This window comes from Chiloscyllium plagiosum, unplaced genomic scaffold (assembly GCF_037043375.1).
Source record: "Chiloscyllium plagiosum isolate Xiang-an unplaced genomic scaffold, Cpla_swu_hap1 HiC_scaffold_52, whole genome shotgun sequence".
NCBI classification, from domain to species: domain Eukaryota; kingdom Metazoa; phylum Chordata; class Chondrichthyes; order Orectolobiformes; family Hemiscylliidae; genus Chiloscyllium; species Chiloscyllium plagiosum.
The window spans coordinates 600,955-620,373 of record NW_028270190.1 but is presented as its reverse complement, the minus strand read 5'-3'; positions in this window follow the sequence as shown (position 1 = coordinate 620,373).

Here is a 19,419-nt window from a genome sequence, read left to right as displayed (position 1 = left end):
ACTCCCTCACAGTCACGCTCACTCTCCCGCAAACTCCCTCACAGTCACGCTCACTCCTCTGCACACTCCCTCACAGTCACCCTCACTCCCCCGCACACTCCCTCACAGTCACGCTCACTCCTCTGCACACTCCCTCACAGTCACCCTCACTCTCCCGCAAACTCCCTCACAGTCACGCTCACTCCTCTGCACACTCCCTCACAGTCACCCTCACTCTCCCGCAAACTCCCTCACAGTCACGCTCACTCCTCTGCACACTCCCTCACAGTCACCCTCACTCCCCCGCACACTCCCTCACAGTCACCCTCACTCCTCTTCACACTCCTCCACTGTTTTCTCACTCTCCTTGCAGACTCCCCAAACATCATGCTCACTTCCCTCTCCACTCCCACACCGTCAGACTCACTCCCCCTGAATACTGCCCCCACCATCGTGTTCACTCTCCTGCACAGACCCCCATGTACCTGGACACCGAGATCTCTCTGCTCATCAACACTACCAACAATCTTGCCGTTAGCCCAGTTCTCTGCATTCCTGATACTTTGTCCAATGTGAATCACTTCACACGTTTCCGCATTAATCTCTATTTGCCACCTTGCAGTCCAGCAGTGCAGCTTATTTATGACCTTCTGTAACCTACAACATCCGTCGTCACTATCCACAACTGTACCAGCCTTCGTGTCATCTGCATATTTACTAACTAAATCTTCTATGCCCTCCTCCGGGTCATTTAAAAAAGCGACAACAGCAGTGAACCCAAAACAGATCCTTGCCGTACTCCATGAGTAACTGAACTCCAGGAAGAATATTTTCCATCAACCACCACACTCTGTCTTTTTTCCGCTCGCCAATTTATAACCCAAAACGCTAAATCACCCTCAATTCTGTGCCTCCTTACTTTGTGCAATAGTCTACAGTGGGGAACATTATCAAACGACTCACTGAAATCCATATACACAACATCAACACTCCCCACCGGTACACTCGCACCCTGAACACCAGCTATCATCATGCTCACTGCCTCGCACACTCACTCACCATCACACTGACTCTCTCAAGTATTCCCCCAAACTCATACTGACTGCACCAATCACTCCCTACAGACATGCTGACTCCCCCGTACACTGCCCCACCATCACACTCATCCGGCATCATGGTCACTCACCCGCTCACTAACCTGCACACTCCCGCACTGTCACGCTTACTCCCTTGCACACTTACCCGCTTTCACGCTGATGTTCCTGCTCACTCCCACAGAGGCACATTTACTCTCCCCTACACTCACCCACCATCATGTTCACTCCCCACTCATTCCCACACACATTCCCCCACCATCACACTGACTCCACACACTCCCACACGTCACACTCACTCCTCCCCAACTCTCCCCATCATTACCTCAAAACCCTGCAAATTCCCCAGCCTCACGGCTAACTCTCCCAAACACTCCCCATTGTCATCATCAGTCCCATGCACACTCGCCCACCGTCACGTCCACTCCCCTCTACCCTTCCACGCCATCACACTCACTCTCCTGCACACTCACCTGGCATCACCTGTCACTCCCCTATTCATTCCCCTGCACACTCCCACACCATCACGTTCAACCCCCCCCCTGCTCACTCCACACCTCACAGTACTCCGCACATTCCTCCAATGTCACCTCAATACCCTGCACACTCCACAGTCTCGTGCTCACTCCCCGTACACTCCACCAATGTCATCCTCAGTCACACGCAGATTTACCCACAGTCACACTCACTCCCCCGCACACTCCCCCGCCTCACACTCCCTGCCCCACACACTCCCCGGCCATCTCACAGATACTCTTACACACGTCCCCACCATCATGGTAACTCCCCCGCACACTCCCTCACCATCATGCTCACTCCCCAGCACACAGTCCCGCCATCACAATCACGCCCCCCCCCTGCATATCCCCACTGTCACACAACTCCCCCTCTCACTCCCCAGACACAACCACACTGTCACGCTGAGTCACCACAAATTCTCTCATCGTCACGCTCACTTTCTTGCACACTCCCCCAAACTTTTCCCCCGTCCCACTCACTCTGCCGCGAGCTCTCCCACTGTAAAGTTCAATCCCCTGCTCACTCACGCACCGTCACGCTCACTCCCCCATACATTCATCCTTTGTCACTCACACAGCCATGCGCATTCCACCATCATTACACTCACTCCCCCTGCAACTCCCACATCATTATACTCACTCAAATGCATGCACCGCCACCGTCACACTCACTCCCACACACATTCCCCCACCGTCGTGCTCAGTCCCCTGCACACAACCCTACTGTCACACTCACTCATGCACCCCCAATCACGCTCAATCCTTCACACTCTCCGCTACCATCACATTCACTCACCAGTCCTTCACATTGACTCGCTTGACACAGTCCCGCACCGTCATTCTCAATTATCTACACACTCACCCACCATTACGCTCACACCCCCGTACACACCCCACTCGCCAACAACCCCTCACCATCATGTTCACTGCCAAGCACACTCACCCACCATTACGCTCACACCCCCGTACACACCCCACTCGCCCACAAACCCCCACCATCATGTTCACTGCCAAGCACACTCACCCACCATTACGCTCACACCCCCGTACACACCCCACTCGCCCACAACCCCCCACCATCATGTTCACTGCCAAGCACACTCACCCACCATTACGCTCACACCCCCGTACACACCCCACTCGCCCACAACCCCTCACCATCATGTTCACTGCCAAGCACACTCACCCACCATTACGCTCACACCCCCGTACACACCCCACTCGCCCACAACCCCCTCACCATCATGTTCACTGCCAAGCACACTCACCCACCATTACGCTCACACCCCCGTACACACCCCGCTCGCCCACAACCCCTCACCATCATGTTCACTGCCAAGCACACTCACCCACCATTACGCTCACACCCCCGTACACACCCCACTCGCCCACAACCCCCCAACATCATGTTCACTGCCAAGCACACTCACCCACCATTACGCTCACACCCCCGTACACACCCCACTCGCCCACAACCCCTCACCATCATGTTCACTGCCAAGCACACTCACCCACCATTACGCTCACACCCCCGTACACACCCCACTCGCCCACAACCCCCCACCATCATGTTCACTGCCAAGCACACTCACCCACCATTACGCTCACACCCCCGTACACACCCCACTCGCCCACAACACCTCACCATCATGTTCACTGCCAAGCACACTCACCCACCATTACGCTCACACCCCCGTACACACCCCACTCACCCACAACCCCCCACCATCATGTTCACTGCCAAGCACACTCACCCACCATTACGCTCACACCCCCGTACACACCCCGCTCGCCCACAACCCCTCACCATCATGTTCACTGCCAAGCACACTCACCCACCATTACGCTCACACCCCCGTACACACCCCGCTCGCCCACAACCCCTCACCATCATGTTCACTGCCAAGCACACTCACCCACCATTACGCTCACACCCCCGTACACACCCCGCTCGCCCACAACCCCCCACCATTATGTTCACTGCCAAGCACACTCACCCACCATTACGCTCACACCCCCGTACACACCCCACTCGCCCACAACCCCCCACCATCATGTTCACTGCCAAGCACACTCACCCACCATTACGCTCACACCCCCGTACACACCCCACTCGCCCACAACCCCTCACCATCATGTTCACTGCCAAGCACACTCACCCACCATTACGCTCACACCCCCGTACACACCCCACTCGCCCACAACCCCTCACCATCATGTTCACTGCCAAGCACACTCACCCACCATTACGCTCACACCCCCGTACACACCCCACTCGCCCACAACCCCTCACCATCATGTTCACTGCCAAGCACACTCACCCACCATTACGCTCACACCCCCGTACACACCCCACTCGCCCACAACCCCCCACCATCATGTTCACTGCCAAGCACACTCACCCACCATCACTCTAAATCCAGGATACTTCTTGATGGTGGTGCTGACTCTCCCATACACCCCCTACCGTTATCCTCACTCCCCATATGCTGCCCCATCATCACACTCACTCCCCCTGCACGCTAAACCACCGTCAAAGTCCCTCTCTCGCTTACTCCCCCTCACACACCCACAATATCACGTTCACTTGCCTATACACTCCCCCACTGCCATCCTTGGTCCCATGCACACTCCCCCACTGTCTATTCACTCCCCTGCGCAACACCCAACCATCACGTTCACTACACCGCTCAAACCCCCGCACTCTCCACCACTGTCGTGCTCACTTCTCCGCACACACCCACACCATCATGTTCAATCCCCTGCTCGTTCCCCCAGAGTCACGATCACTGCCCCACACACTTCCAAAATATCACCCACCACTCCCCCGCACACTCCACCACATTCACACTCACTCCCCACACATCCCTGCATCTTCACGGTCACTCCCACACACACTCCCCCACTATCATGCTCCATCCCCTGCACACACGCCCAACATCATGCTCTATCCCCCAGCACAGTCTCCCCTACTATCACACACACTCGCCTGCACACTGGCCCACCCTCGCACTGACTCTGTTACAATCTCCCCTATCGCCACACACCCCCACACACACACAAACCCATTGTCTTCCTCAGTCAATCTCTCATTCTCCCACATACTCTCTGAACATCACAGTCACTCCAATGCATACCCTCCCATGGTCACTCCTCAGCCATCATGCTCACTCCCCTGCACAATCCCCCACTATCACCCTCACCCTCGAGTTCAAGGCCCTATCTCATGCTCATTACCCCGCATACTCCCCTACCATCGACTTACTCCTACACATTTTCCTGCAACGTCATGGTCACTTTCCTGCGCACGCCCCCACCGTCACATTCAGTCCCCGCGCACTCCCCCAAAGTCACACTCACTCCCCCTCACACTCACCCACTATTACGTTTACTCCACCGCACATTGCCCTAACTGTCACACTCACTACCCAGCACAGTTCCTCAGCATCACACTCACTTGCCCAGACAATCCATCATCACAGTCATTTCCCTGCTCACTCCCCCGGTCACTCGCACACCGTCACACTCACCCACCCACACTCTTGCACTGATACACTCACTGCTCCGCGCACTACTCCACTGTTACCCTCACTCCTCTGTATGCTTCCACACTGTCACGTCCACTCCCTGGCACACTTCCCTGAACTCTCGCTCACTCCCCCACATCCTTCCCCACCACCACGCTCACTCTGCTGCACACACACCCCGTCATGCATTATCCTTCTGCACTCCCGCACGGTCGTGCTCGCTGCCCCACACACTGCCCCATGATCGCCCTCATCTCACTGCTCCCTCCCCCAAACACTCCCACACCATCAGGCTCACTCCCCCACAAACTCCATCACAATCAGGCTCACACCTCAATCTCTTACACACTCCTGACCGTAATGCTCACTCCCCCGTACACTGCCCCATCGTCACCCTCCCACTCGCCCGCCAACAGGGTCACTTCCCCACTGACTCCCACGCACACACGCAAACCATCATGTTCAATCCCATGCCCACTGCAGTGCCATCACCCTCACTCTTCCACTCGGTCAGTCCACACAATCCCCTCCATGTCCGCGCACTCACAAACAATCCTGCGCGCTCTTCCCTACCTTCACAGTCCCTGCCCCGGACACATTCCAACCTGCACACTGACTGTTCTGCATAATCACACCCCATGAAGCCCACTCTGCTGCACTCTCCCCCACGGTGACAGGTCACTCCTCTGCAGACACTGCCACCATCAGAGTCACTCCCATTAACATCCGCCAACGTCACGCTCACTGCCCAGCACGCTCGCCCACTGTCGCAGCCGACTCTCCTGAATGGAGAGAGTCCATTCGTCCCTCGCTCACTCCCTGACACACTATCCCAGCATCTAGGTCGCTCCTCTGCTCTCTTCCCTGTGCACTCCCCACCCACCATCCTCAGTCCCCCGCACACTCACCTATCGTCACATTCACTCACCCGCACACCACCCCACCTCAAGCTCCTTGCCCTACACTTGCCCCCAACATCACGCAGACTTTTAACCGCACTCCCACACCATCACCTTGACTCCCCTCCACACTCCCTCGCCATCGTGCTGGCTTTCTGTACACTGTGACGCCATCATGCTCACTCCCCCACGGAGTGGTAACTCTCCACTCACGCCCCTGGGCACTCTAACACCGCGATGCTCACTCACCCGCAAACTACCTCACTACCATGATCACGTCTCTGCATATTCTCGAACCTTGGCCCTCACGCCCCTGCGCCACTGACATTGTCACAATCACTCCACCACACTAATGTCATGCTCACTCCACTGCCCACGTCCCTCACTGTCACGCAAGCTGCACTGCTCAAACTTGTACCGTCACACTCACTCTGCCTCACAATACATCACCAAAACGCTCATCCCCATCACTCCCCAACCGTCATGCTCACTGCTCTACACATTCTCCCTGCTCACCTCACTCCCACGCACACCCCTGCACCATCGTGCTCACTCGCCTGCACACACCCCCATCACCGCATTCACAAATTTGCACTCACCACACCATTTCCCTACCTCCCCTGCACGCTCCCACCATCACATTCACAACTGTGCACTCTCCCACACCACTACGCTCACTCCCCTGCACACACTCTCACCTTCACGCACACTCCCCCACACACTACCCCATTGTCATGCTGACAACCCGCAGACCATCCCACTGTTACGCTCAGTCACCCGCTCACTCACCCACACCTCACTGTCACGCTCACTCCCCCACCCACGCCCCTACCATCCCTCTCAATCCCTGCTTTCTCCCCAACCGTGAAATCACACTTCCCCACTCACTCATCCACCATCACACTCACTCCCCCGCACACTACACCAGTTGTGCTCACTACCCTGCACACTCCGCCGCTGTCTTTTTAGATTAGATTACTTACAGTGTGGAAACAGGCCCTTCAGCCCAACAAGTCCACACCGGCCCGCCGAAGCGCAACCCACCCATACCCCTACATTTACCCCTTACCTAACACTACGGGCAATTTAGCATGGCCAATTCACCTGACCCTGCACATCATTGGAGTGTGGGATGAAACCGGAGCACCCGGAGGAAACCCACACAGACACGGGGAGAACGTGCAAACTCCACACAGTCAGTCGCCTGAGGCGGGAATTGAACCCGGGTCTCTGGCGCTGTGAGGCAGCAGTGCTAACCACTGTGCCACCATGCCGCCCACCGTCTTGCTCATTGTATCTCACACACCTGCATGATTCTGACTCCCCTGCTCATATCCACACAACCTCCCTCACCATCATGCTCAATCCCCCGCACACTCCCACACCATCCTGCTCATTCCCTCTCACACTCTACTGTCCTGTTTACTCCATTACTCACTCCCAGGCATACTTACCCACGGTCATTCTCACACAGCTACCTAGTCATCACCATCGCACTCATTCCCCCACACAATGAAACACCGTCAAATTCACTACCCCACACACTCCGACACTATGACGTTCAGCACTGTGCCCACTCCCCGCGTACACCTCACTTTCAAGTCCACTCCCAGAAGATTCGCCATTCTTCACACACACACTCCCCCAACGTCATGCTCTCTCCCTCACTCCTCCCCCACCATCACGCTCACTCTCTCACGTGCTCCCCATCTTCAGTCTCACTCTCCCACACACTCAACTTCACTCCTCTGCACATGCCCCCACCATCACTGCTTCGCTCACACCCCCTCACAAACCCCATCATCACATTTTCACCCCCTGCACACTGCCCCCACCACATGCTCACTCCTATACATACCCCTCAACTTTCACCTCACTGACCTGAGCACTCCCTCAACTCACGCTCACTCGCTCACATACTCCCTCACCTCACACTCATTCACACCTACACTCACGCACCGCCATGCTGACTCTGCTGCACCCTTACCCACCGACACGCTAACACCCCCGCACACTGCCTCACCATCATGCTCTCTCCACTGCACACTGTCCCAGTGCCGTCACCTCACTCCCCAGCGCACTCCCTCAACTCACGCTATCTCCCCGTTCAGTTCCCAATTCGCCCTCACTCTTCCACTAACACCTTCTCTCCGGCGCACAATCCCTCACCGATACACCCACTCTGCTGCACACTCCCCCAGCTCACACTCACTCGCCTGCGCACTACTCTGTCATGACCCTCACTCCCACACACTCCACTCCCATTATATTCACTCCATTTTGTACAATTCCACTGATTGGCTCACGCTTCTGCACACTACCACGCTGTCAGTCTCACTCTCATACACATTCCTCCACTGTCATGCTCATCCTGCTGCACACTCGAACATCTTCACACGCACTCCTCCTCACACTCCCCCACCATGTTACCAGTTCCATCACACACACTCCCACCACCCTGATCACTCAGCTCCCCCCCCCCCCAAACACTCCTCATATCACACACACACTCTCCCACACATTCACCCACCATCAGGCTGAGGCCCCACTCATACTCACACTGTCACGCTCATGCCCCCGCACACTCTCCCATCATCATGCTTTCTCCTCAAACAGTTTCCCGCTCGCTCTTTCTCACACTCCCCTGTCATACTGCTCACTTCACCGAACTCTCCCCCAACGTCCTGCTCGCAGCCCCACATTCTCCTCCACAATCACACTCGGCCCCCCTCTCACTCCTCCACAAACCTCCCACTTGCAAGTTCTCTCCACCGCACACTCCTCCTTCTTCACGATCACTCTTCCTCACTCTCCCCCAACGTCATGCTCTCTCCATCACACACTACACCACCATCCCATTTGCTCCCCCATGCACGGCCCCACCATCACGTCCACTCCTCCCCCACCATCTCACTCCCACATGCACATACTTCCCCACCGCATGCCTCACATTCCCCGCCCTTCATGCTCAGTGCCCCGCACATACCCACGCTGTCAAGCACACACCCGCTGCACACAGCCACATCATCACGCTCACCCCCTCCGCACAATACCACAGTCATGTTTACTCCCCTAAACATTCCCTCACCATCACCGTCATTCCTCCACACACCGTCAGTGTCACGCTCATTCCCCTGGACACCATCACCATGCTTAATCGCCCAACATCACCCTCAGTGCCCTGCACACTCAACCACCGTCACACTTACTCCCCAACATACTCCCCCACCATCGCGGTCACCCCATCCCACATTTCCTTAACCTCAAGCTATTTCCCCTACATACTCTTTACCCTAAGCAATGCCTTGTGACTCCCTCCCCAATGAATTCCTGCAAATGGCCTTTGACCCATCCCAATCTGTTCCCTGACTAACACACAGTGGGCCTACACAACCTGGTCCATGCATAATAACCTGTTGTCCAACCCCAATTCTTTTGTCTGAGTCAAAGCCAAAGGTGCTACCCCCACAATAACCTCCTACTAACAGTCAGTGTTCTCACACCCAGTGGGTCACTTAGCAACGTCATTTGTCCCAAGGCCCAGACTTTTACCCAAGCAACACCTGGATATCAACACCCCCTCTGTTGCCCTAGGAATGCTCTAAATCTCCTCACCTCCCTCTACTCCCTTTGAAACATCCTGAAGCTCCACACTCCCCTCTGTTTCACAAGCAACAGGCTTAATTTCCAATCTCTCATCTGGTCCTCTAGCAATAGCTGGTAGATCCACACCCCTCTGTTCCCCTAGCAACGACCTGGAGCGCCACCGCCAGCTATCTTCCCCTTGCAACAGCCTGAAGAACTACAACCACCTCTGTTACCTCAGCAACAATTTGAAGTTTCAAACTCCTCGCTATTCACTTAGCAAGGTCCCGAAGCTCCACCCCCTCCTTTCTCCCAAATGGCAACATCCAGAAATTCCACAATCCTCTTTGTTCCCCTGGCAATGGGCTGTAATTCCGCACTCCTCATTCCCTTAGCATCAGCCTAAATTTCCTTACGCCCCTGTTGTTCCCCTGGCTACTGTCTGAATCTCCACTCCCCTTCTATTCCCTTACAAATAACCTGAATCTCCACACTACTCTTCTATGCCTCCAGCGACAGAAGGCGAGGGAGAAAGATTTTCAGAGAGGGAGACGGGGAGGTGGAGAGTCGAAGATGGAGAGGGAGCGAAGGAGAATGGGGAAGGGAGCGACAGAGAAATGGAGTGTGTAATTGGGGAGCGAGAGTTGGGCAGTGTGAGTGTGGGAGGGAGAGATGGAGGGAGAGGGGCAAAGGGAGAGAGATGGATTCTGCCAAAGGCTAGATCGGTTTGGGGGACCCAAAGATTAAGGCAAGGCCGGCGAGACTTAAACCCATCTCCTGAGATCGTGCACTGGTTCCCCTCCCCTTGCCTGAGGACCCTGAGACGATCTCTCTCAAGCTCAGCTTCTTCAACACAAAGAAAAACAACAAGGTATTTCGCTCTGTTGCTTGGCACTTTCTAATGAGCATTTTTATTATTTACAAATTGAAGTGAGAGATATATTCAATGAAATAGCAACATTTTTCACTGCCCCGTGAGTTGAGAGCCACCAACACTACCCTCGGTCTGTTAGGTTAGCAACAGGCTGTTTCATTGCTGAAATATAGAATTGAAATGAGAAAATCCTGGATGGGTTGACGATTGAGTGAATTTGATTGATTGGGTGAAGGGATATTTCAGCACATCCTTCAGCTGTTGTCTAAACTTAGTCTGGGTCACGGCGTAAATCGTGGTGTTTGTGCAGCAACTGAGGAGCTGCAGCATGAAGCCCAATTCCTGCATAAACCATTCCAGACGCGTAGGGGAACACATAATATACCTCATCCGATTCCATATCGAATACATTGTAAACGGTGACCATAACAGAATGAAATTGACCGATATAACAAACAGTGAAATGATGGATTTTTTTTTTTCCGATTTCTCATTTCTTTGTCACACTGAACGGCCCCATTAGGATCCCTGAGTCTCCTGCGAGCTGTGCTGGTCGCTAAAATGTGTCTGACCGTGAAAGCATTGAGCACCAGAATCTGACGAATTGGGAGAGCCGGGGGTTAGAATGTGTTGGAGGGACTCAGTTCGTGACCCGGGCACGAAAGTAATAAATGGACAACATAACCTCACAAAACCCAGGGTCCATGCCACAGCTGTGAGCATAAAATGCCAGGAAATGTTCATTAACACGTTCAGCACAGTCAGTGTTCCCAAAACCACAGCTGCCGTTTTCTCACTGCAATAGTTACATTTAAGTTTTTGGCCACAAACCGATCAAAGGTGAAAGCGACGGTGAACCAGACTGAACAGTCAGTGGCTGCATAAAGCAGGACGGCGTGGATATTACACACTGGGATTTCCCTCAGGAAATAAAACTCTTCCTCATAAACAATGGGGACGTGTCTCAATATCAGGTCGATGATAATGACCAGTAGGTCCGTCACTGCCGTGGCCCCCAGGTAAAGTCTGACACATGGAGATAATGCACAATCTTTATAAAGCAGGACGTAGATGGTCACTACGTTAACTGAGAGGAAAGAAAGCAAATTATATATCAGCCTGGAGGCAAGGTTGACAGGTTATTTGAGAAGCCAATGAAATTATCAAATGTATTCAGAGATTTATTGACGTAATTGGAGCTGAAATAACAAATGAGAAGGTCTGAATACTGACAAAAACGTGATGAAAAGCACAACAAACCATCCCTCCCGAAACACACAGGCACACATCCATTAGAACAGTATTCCCACCCACTTGATCACTCGAGAGCACTTCTTCACAATTCCTAAGACGAAAGGTGAACATATTGACGCCCTGAAGGATTCTCTCCTAGTTCCTTGAAGACAAGCGGAGCTTGGAAATAGCTGTCTTTTAGTAAGATTGTGGTCGATGAAGAAATATAGAAGCAAGGCAAACGGATTTTCGCCTTTAGCTGCCTGAGGGGGCCTTCAGAATAGTGTCTCCTTATCCCTGGAGAGGAATCTCTTCCCTTGGGTTCTGGTCTTTTGTTCAATTCATTGACATCCAACCATTCACAAATAATTTCGGGTATGGAGTGTTCTGGGGAACGATTGTCCCAAGCAATGTCAGGTTGAGAGTGTTGCGAGGAATACCGGGTATGAACGATCCAGCGAGGATCTGGTACAGAAAATTCTGGAAAGTGTCGGGTATAAAATATTCTAAAGAAGGCTGACTTACAATGTTCCGATGAATGCCAGGAATGGAATGTCTCTCTGGAATGGTCTGAAGAATATCAGTTTTCGAGTTTTCCGGGGAATATCAGTTGTCGGGCGTTCTGGGGAATGTCACGTGGATGGAATTTTCCTGGAAGTGTTGGGTGTCGAATTTGTGGAGAATTTCGGGCAGACAGTGTCCTGGAGTAGGGCAATGTTCTGAACAATGTTGTATATGGAACGTCCTGGGGAATGACGGGTTTAGCATGTTTGGCGGGTGCAGGAAGTTCCAGGGAATGTCGAGCGTAATATGTTCCATGGATTTTTGTGTACACAATGTTCCTGGGAATGTCAGTCACAAAATGTTCCGGGGAAAGGCCGTGTAGAATGTGAGAGAGTCGGAAAGACCCCATAGACAAAAGCGCTTCTGGGCATTAAGTTCCTAGAGATCCACTCAGCCTCACGGTGGCAATCTCTCCCCAAACCCAACTCAACTGGGCACTTTGTGCACAAAAACAATGAGATTAAGACAACGCCTTGATCATTTGATTCAGATCAGCGTTTTCATTTGTACAGATACCCATCCCTTATTCAGAAATCACACTCACTCCCTTCTCACTTTTATTCACACTCCCAGCTGTAAAATGTTTTGGGTATTGAGTTGCCAGTCACCCTGTAGCCCTGTCTCTCTAATGCCATTATTTCGTATTCATTTCCTTCAATGTATGCACAAAATTCCTCAGATTTCAGGGGGATTGGGGATGAATTGCAGAATTGGGCTGAGAATCGGCAAATGGGATTCAACGTAGATGAATGTGAGGTGATTCACTTTGGTAAGGATAACAGTAAGGCAGAAAATCGGGTCAATGGATGTGCAGAGGGATCTTGGTGCGAGCCCTGAAAGTTGCCACCCAGGCTGATAGTGTTACCAAGAAGGCATACGGTGTGTTAGGTTTTATTGGTAGAGGGATCGAGGGTTGTAAAAGGGAGCATAGCTGAAAAGTGTTTCGAGACAGATGTCAGATGCAGGTTCATTATTCGGAGTGTGGTAAGGGCGTGGAATGCCCTGCTTGCCAAAGTCGTTTATTCAGCGACATTAGAAGTGTTTAAACACCCCTTTGTGATGCATTTGGATGATGATGGGACAGTGCAGGGGGATGGGCTGAGATTAGTTCACAGGTTGGTGCCACATCAAGGATTGAAGGTCTTGTTCCGCACTGTATTGATCTATTTTCTAATGTACCTAACCTACACATCTCTGAACACTATGGACAATTTAGCATGGCCAATGCATCTGAATTGCACATCTGTAGATTGGGAGAGGAAATCAGAGCAACCGAAGGAAACCCACGCAGAAATGGGGAGAACGGGCAAACTCCACATAGACAGTTGCCAGAAGCTGGAATCGAAACTGGTTGCCTCGCGCTGTGAGGAAGCAGTGTTAACCACTGAGCCATGGTGCCACCAAAACTAGTCAGTTGTAATGATTCATGAAGCCTCATCACTATATCAAGATATATCTACTTCGACCAGCACGACAGACCTGCCAGTGGTAGTTGCTCTGTGAGACGCACTCAGGGAAAGATTTACCCTGGAATTCCCCGACATTAACTCCAGAACCCACGAAATCTCTTGGCAACAGGTCAGAGATTGTCAAGGAAACCTCGTGATGATGGGCATCCACTGCCGTGCGCATCGCCCCTCAGTGATAACTCCATTTCCCTCGAGTTTGAAAGCAAATTTGAGGGAGCACTGAGGGAGACAAGCGCATAGAACATTCTCTGGGGTATGAAAGTCCAATGTCCATCTCTGAGAGTGTCTCCACAGGCCTACCACTGACGGAACAGGGCGTGGCCCAGAATACACAACAGCTGGACTGTGGGACGTGATGGGAGACGCCACAAGTGGGAAATATTCTCACCAAACTCATTGTCACAGATGGATCTGTCCCGAACAGAACCTGTAGGAGCAGCCAGCACACAGTATTTTTGGAGGGGATGTCTCAGCCTCAGAGTGAAAATACTGACCACTGTGTTATGTGGCACTACCTCCTATGAAGTCGGACATGCTTATTAAGGACAGAGCAAATGGGACCAGAGCATCCACGAGGCACAGTGGGCTGTCAGCGGCTGCAGAATCAGTGGCCTTCCCATTATCGAAAAAGTCAGAATTCGGCTGTTGTCTGATGGGTTCCAAGATGTTCTGCACCATTCGTACCCACACCTATCCTGAAGCAGGTTATTAAGCCCATCAAGAGTTTTAAAAAGGGTCACACTTACGCCATTCATTTGTTCGTGGCTGTTATTCAGCAGTCAGAGCAGGTCTTTCAATCTCTCATGCCAGTTACACAAGAACTAGGGCGGCACGGTGGCACTGTGGTTAGCACTGCTGCCTCACAGCGCCAGAGATCCGGGTTCAGTTCCCGCCTCAGGCGACTGACTGTGTGGAGTTTGCACGTTCTCCCCGTGTCTGCGTGGGTTTCCTCCGGGTGCTCCGGTTTCTTCCCACAGTCCAAAGATGTGCAGGTCAGGTGAATTGGCCATGCTAAATTGCCCGTAGTGTTAGGTAAGGGGTAGATGTATGGGTGGGTTGCGCTTCGGCGGGTCGGTGTGGACTTGTTGGGCCGAAGGGCCTGTTTCCACACTGTAAGTAATCTAATCTAATCTAATCTAAAAACTAGAAGAAAACATACAGCCTTTCAAAACTGAGACACTGGAATTCGGGGACGACTGGTTACTGAGCCGTAAGCAAGGATAAACTAGGGATGAATCAGTCTCTATCAGTTTAATAGAAATTATCGACACAGAGACCAATGGGGAGACTCAAACCATTTGCAACCAATAGCAATGATTTACATAAATGTAACAAATGTATTCTGAGGAAAAATTGTCACCAACTATAACGTAGTGAGGAAACGAAGTCATCAGGAGAAGGTAGAGAGTATGTAAATGGATAAGCAATGGACATCAATTTGGCAGATGGAATATCACGTGAGAACTGTGAAGCTATCAATGTTCCAGGAAAACTGAATGATTGTGTATTACATAACTGGAAAGAGATGACAGGACTTTGTGATGCAGTGCATACTGGGGGTTTCACTCTGACCCATTCACACATCTGAAGCGTTGCTCCATCTCCATGATGGTCTGCTCCCTGTTGTTCCCAGGGAGCCTGTTGCTGTCAGCGCACATTGGACATTTTCTATGTGGTTGGTTGGTGGTTTGGAGAGGGTATTTCCAACCGTTATCAATGGGGTAGCCATGAACCGAGAGGCCATCATTTCTTTCCGCGTGGAGACTGAAGACGATGGGAATGGCTGCTTGCTTCTGAATGAAGAGGGTGTGGCTGCGGCCAGGACAGTGCATATTTGCCAACATGCTGTGCTGTGTATGGGCACACTGCAACGTCAATGGAGTGATCGACCGAGGGCCCAAATACAAGAATGAGAACAAAAAAAAGGCATTATCACATCATCTGAAATGGTTAATTGCATGAACTTCTCAATCCACCTCACAGAACCAGTCCAGACACCATGAACCCGGAGGGAATATCTGTTCAGCAGGATACTCGGCAATCTGCCAAGTGCAGAAAACTGGGCAGATTACAGCAGTTCATTGATCTTTAAAGCAGAACTAGATTAGGGCGGCACGGTGGCACAGTGGTTAGCACTGCTGCCTCACAGCGCCAGAGACCTGGGTTCAATTCCCGCCTCAGGCGACTGACTGTGTGGAGTTCGCACGTTCTCCCCGTGTCTGCGTGGGTTTCCTCCGGGTGCTCCGGTTTCCTCCCACAGTTCCAAAGATGTGCAGGGTCAGGTGAATTGGCCATGCTAAATTGCCCGTAGTGTTAGGTAAAGGGGTAAATGTAGGGGTATGGGTGGGTTGCGCTTCGGCGGGTCGGTGTGGACTTGTTGGGCCGAAGGGCCTGTTTCCACACTGTAATGTAATCTAATCTAATCTAGATATCTCTCCAGCACGCCGACCGGATTGATCAGCAATGAGTGAGTGTGCCTGGGTGAGTGAATCTGTGTTTGTTTCTGTGTGTCTTTCTGTGTCTGTCTGTGTGTAGTTGTGTCCATAGCTCTGTCTGTGTGTTGATTGCATGTGCCCGGGATTATCCGTGTGATTCTCTCTGTGTGTGCATTTATGTACGTCGGTGTGTATTGAAAAATATAATAATCAATATTTATCTTTCCATGCCCAAGCTATTAGTCATTTATCTTTTTATTACAGCTTGAGCATCATTGCTTTGGTTGTAGTTAAAGTAATTTTGGAAATTCAAGCTATTTACCTGACTTGCTCCGAACATTGAACCTCATCTGCTCCGAGACCAAAATCAGTGGTATATGTAAGACCTGGTTCTGTTTAAAATTTACCATGCCCAATAAGGGAGGAAGACGAGAAAACCAAAGAACAATCCTCCAACCTCTGCCTGAACAAGGACAAGGCGAAAGTTTCAAAGAGTCGTTTGAGCAGGAATCCTCTTCCCCAGAAATCTGTGGTACTTGTGCATATGCAAATTATTCAAAGCTGTGTTAGTTAGATATTTGACAGAAAAAAATGAGTCAAGGATAATGAGCTACAGATAGGGGAGTGTGGCTCAGATCACAACTCTGTAAGCCACGATCTTACTGCGTGTCAAAGCAACATCAAAGTGTCAATTAACCGCCTGCTTTTGCTGAGTCCTATGTTGCTACTTTCCATTCGGTCCCACAAATCTGTTAGATAGGAGCACCGGAGGTCAATTGCACCGGACACAGGGTGCACAGGAACAGACGAGACCAGTCATTACTTCAAGACTGTCACACACGATTTGATGTGGATTAGAAAATGCGTTTGGGGTAAAAAGTGGGTGCTGATGTGAAACATGCCCTCCTTTTAACAGAATTTCACTTGTTGGTCGCGTTGTAAACATAGAACATAGAACAATCCAGCTCGAACAGGCCCCTCAGCAAGCAACGCCCATCCCCCCTGCACGATCCCATCATCAGCCATGTGCTTATCCAAGGATTGTTTCAACATCCTTAATGTGGCTAAGATAACTACATTGGCCGGCAGGGCATTCCACGCCCTTATCACTCTCTGAGTTAAGAACCTGCCTCTGATATCTGTCTTTTATCTATCAGCCCACAATGTGCAGCTATGATACCTCATACAAGCTGACGTCATCATCCTATGTCCAACTCCTATGTCACTAGCATCGATGACAACTTTAAAAGGTTTTGAAAAGTCTGGTCTAGCTAAAGCTCGTGTGGTGGTTAAATTTGCTTTCAAATGGTTGAATGCCTCCTGGCATTGTTCTGTTCACCGAAACTGTGTGTTCTTCTTCAGGAATTAGATTAATGGTGCAACTACACTGCTGAAGTTTGCAACAAAATTCCAATACAATCCACCGAGTCCTAAGAATCGAAGCGCCTCTTTCTTCGAGGTTGGGCGTGGTAATTCCTCAATGTCCTTCCTCTTTGCGTTCCATGTGGCCAACCTTCCATGACCGGTGTTGTGTCCCAAGGACTTCGCCTCTGCTTTGGTGAATTCTGTTTTCTTTATGTTTATCACCAGATTTGCTTCTCGTAGTCGTTCAAAGAGCTCTGCCAACTGTACCATGTGATCTTTCCAGGACTTATTGAAGACAAGCCGTCGTCCAAATAGACTGCACAGTCTGTTTAACCCAGCCACAGCTCGGTTCATGAAGGTGCTGGGCGCGATCGTCATTCCAAAGGGCGTAATTTTGAATCGATATAGCCCATTTAGGGTAACAAATGCAGAAATTTATTTCGCCATCCCCGATAAAGGTACCTGCCAGGAACCACGCATTAAGTCCAACTTGGTGATGGAACTGCATTTTCCCAATTTCTCGATACAATTATCCAATCTTGGAATTGGATATCAGTCTGATTTTTGTAACGGTGTTGACCTTCCCATAATCCAAAAATCACTGATTCTCAACCAGTTTGAGAACTAAGACAATTGGCGAACTCCACTCGCTCTGGCTTGGTTCGATGAGGTCCTCTTTGAGCATGGTCTCCACCTCCTTCTGGACCTGCCTGGCTTTGAAAGGTTTAAGCTGGTAGGGGGTGTTGTTTTATCGGTGTAGTAGTCCCTGCACTTTACAATAGCGTTAACCCTCCCATCTGATTTCTGCATATGTCCTTATCCTGCAGTATCAAACGTTTCCACTGCGTTTTATGCTAATGAGACAGCTTGCTATCTAACCCACTCCACAATGCCTTCTTCAGTTTTAATCTACCATCAAAATCCAAGCCACCTAGATTTGATTCCTCACTCTGCAGGGCAGTAATGAATACCTGTTTCTCCAGTTCTTCCTCTCTAGTATAATACGGTCCCAATACCATCCATTCCTATCTGACATCTTTACAAGATATTTCACCTGGTTAAACCGTTTCTCAAAATGATAGGGACCACTATGCTTGTATGTTGCCTGTCAGGTGCTCGAGTCAGCGATGTCACCGATCGGCTGCAGAGCATTCTAAAAGGGGAGGGTGAACAGCCAGTCGTCTTGGTGCATATAGGCGCCAACAATTTAAGTAGAAATCCAGAAGAGGCCCTGAAAGAAGAATGCAGGGAGCTAGGAGAGAAGTTAAAGGGGAGGACCACAAAGGTAGCGATCTCGGGATTACGATCAGTGCTTCGTGCTAGCCAGCGAAGAAATGAAAAAAAAAATATAGGCAGGATGAACACGTGGCTTGAGAGATGATGTAGGACTGAGGGGTTCAGATTTGTCGGACATCGGGACGGGTTCTGCGGAAGGTGGGACTATTACCAAAGGACGGTCTACATCTGAACCAGACTGGAACCAATGTCCTTGGGGGAGATTTTGCTACTGCTGTTGGTGAGGTTTTAAACTAATGTGCCAGGGGACTGGGAACCAGAAGAGAAAACAATTAGGCAATGAGGTATTGACTGGTGACTGTAAGAATTATGAAAATAACATTAATGAAGGGACGAATAGGCAGAGAGCAGGTGAGCGCAAAAGAACTGATGGCCTGAAATGCATCTACTTAAGGATTATAGTGTGTAAGGCAGATGACCTTAGGGATTGGATTGGTGACTGGGAGTATGACATTATTGCCATCATAGAGACTTGGTTGAAGGAAGGGCATGATGATTGGCAACTAAATGTTCCAGGATATGGACACTTAAGACAGGGCAGGGAGTGCAGTAAAAGAGGGGGTGGAGTTGCATTGCTGGTC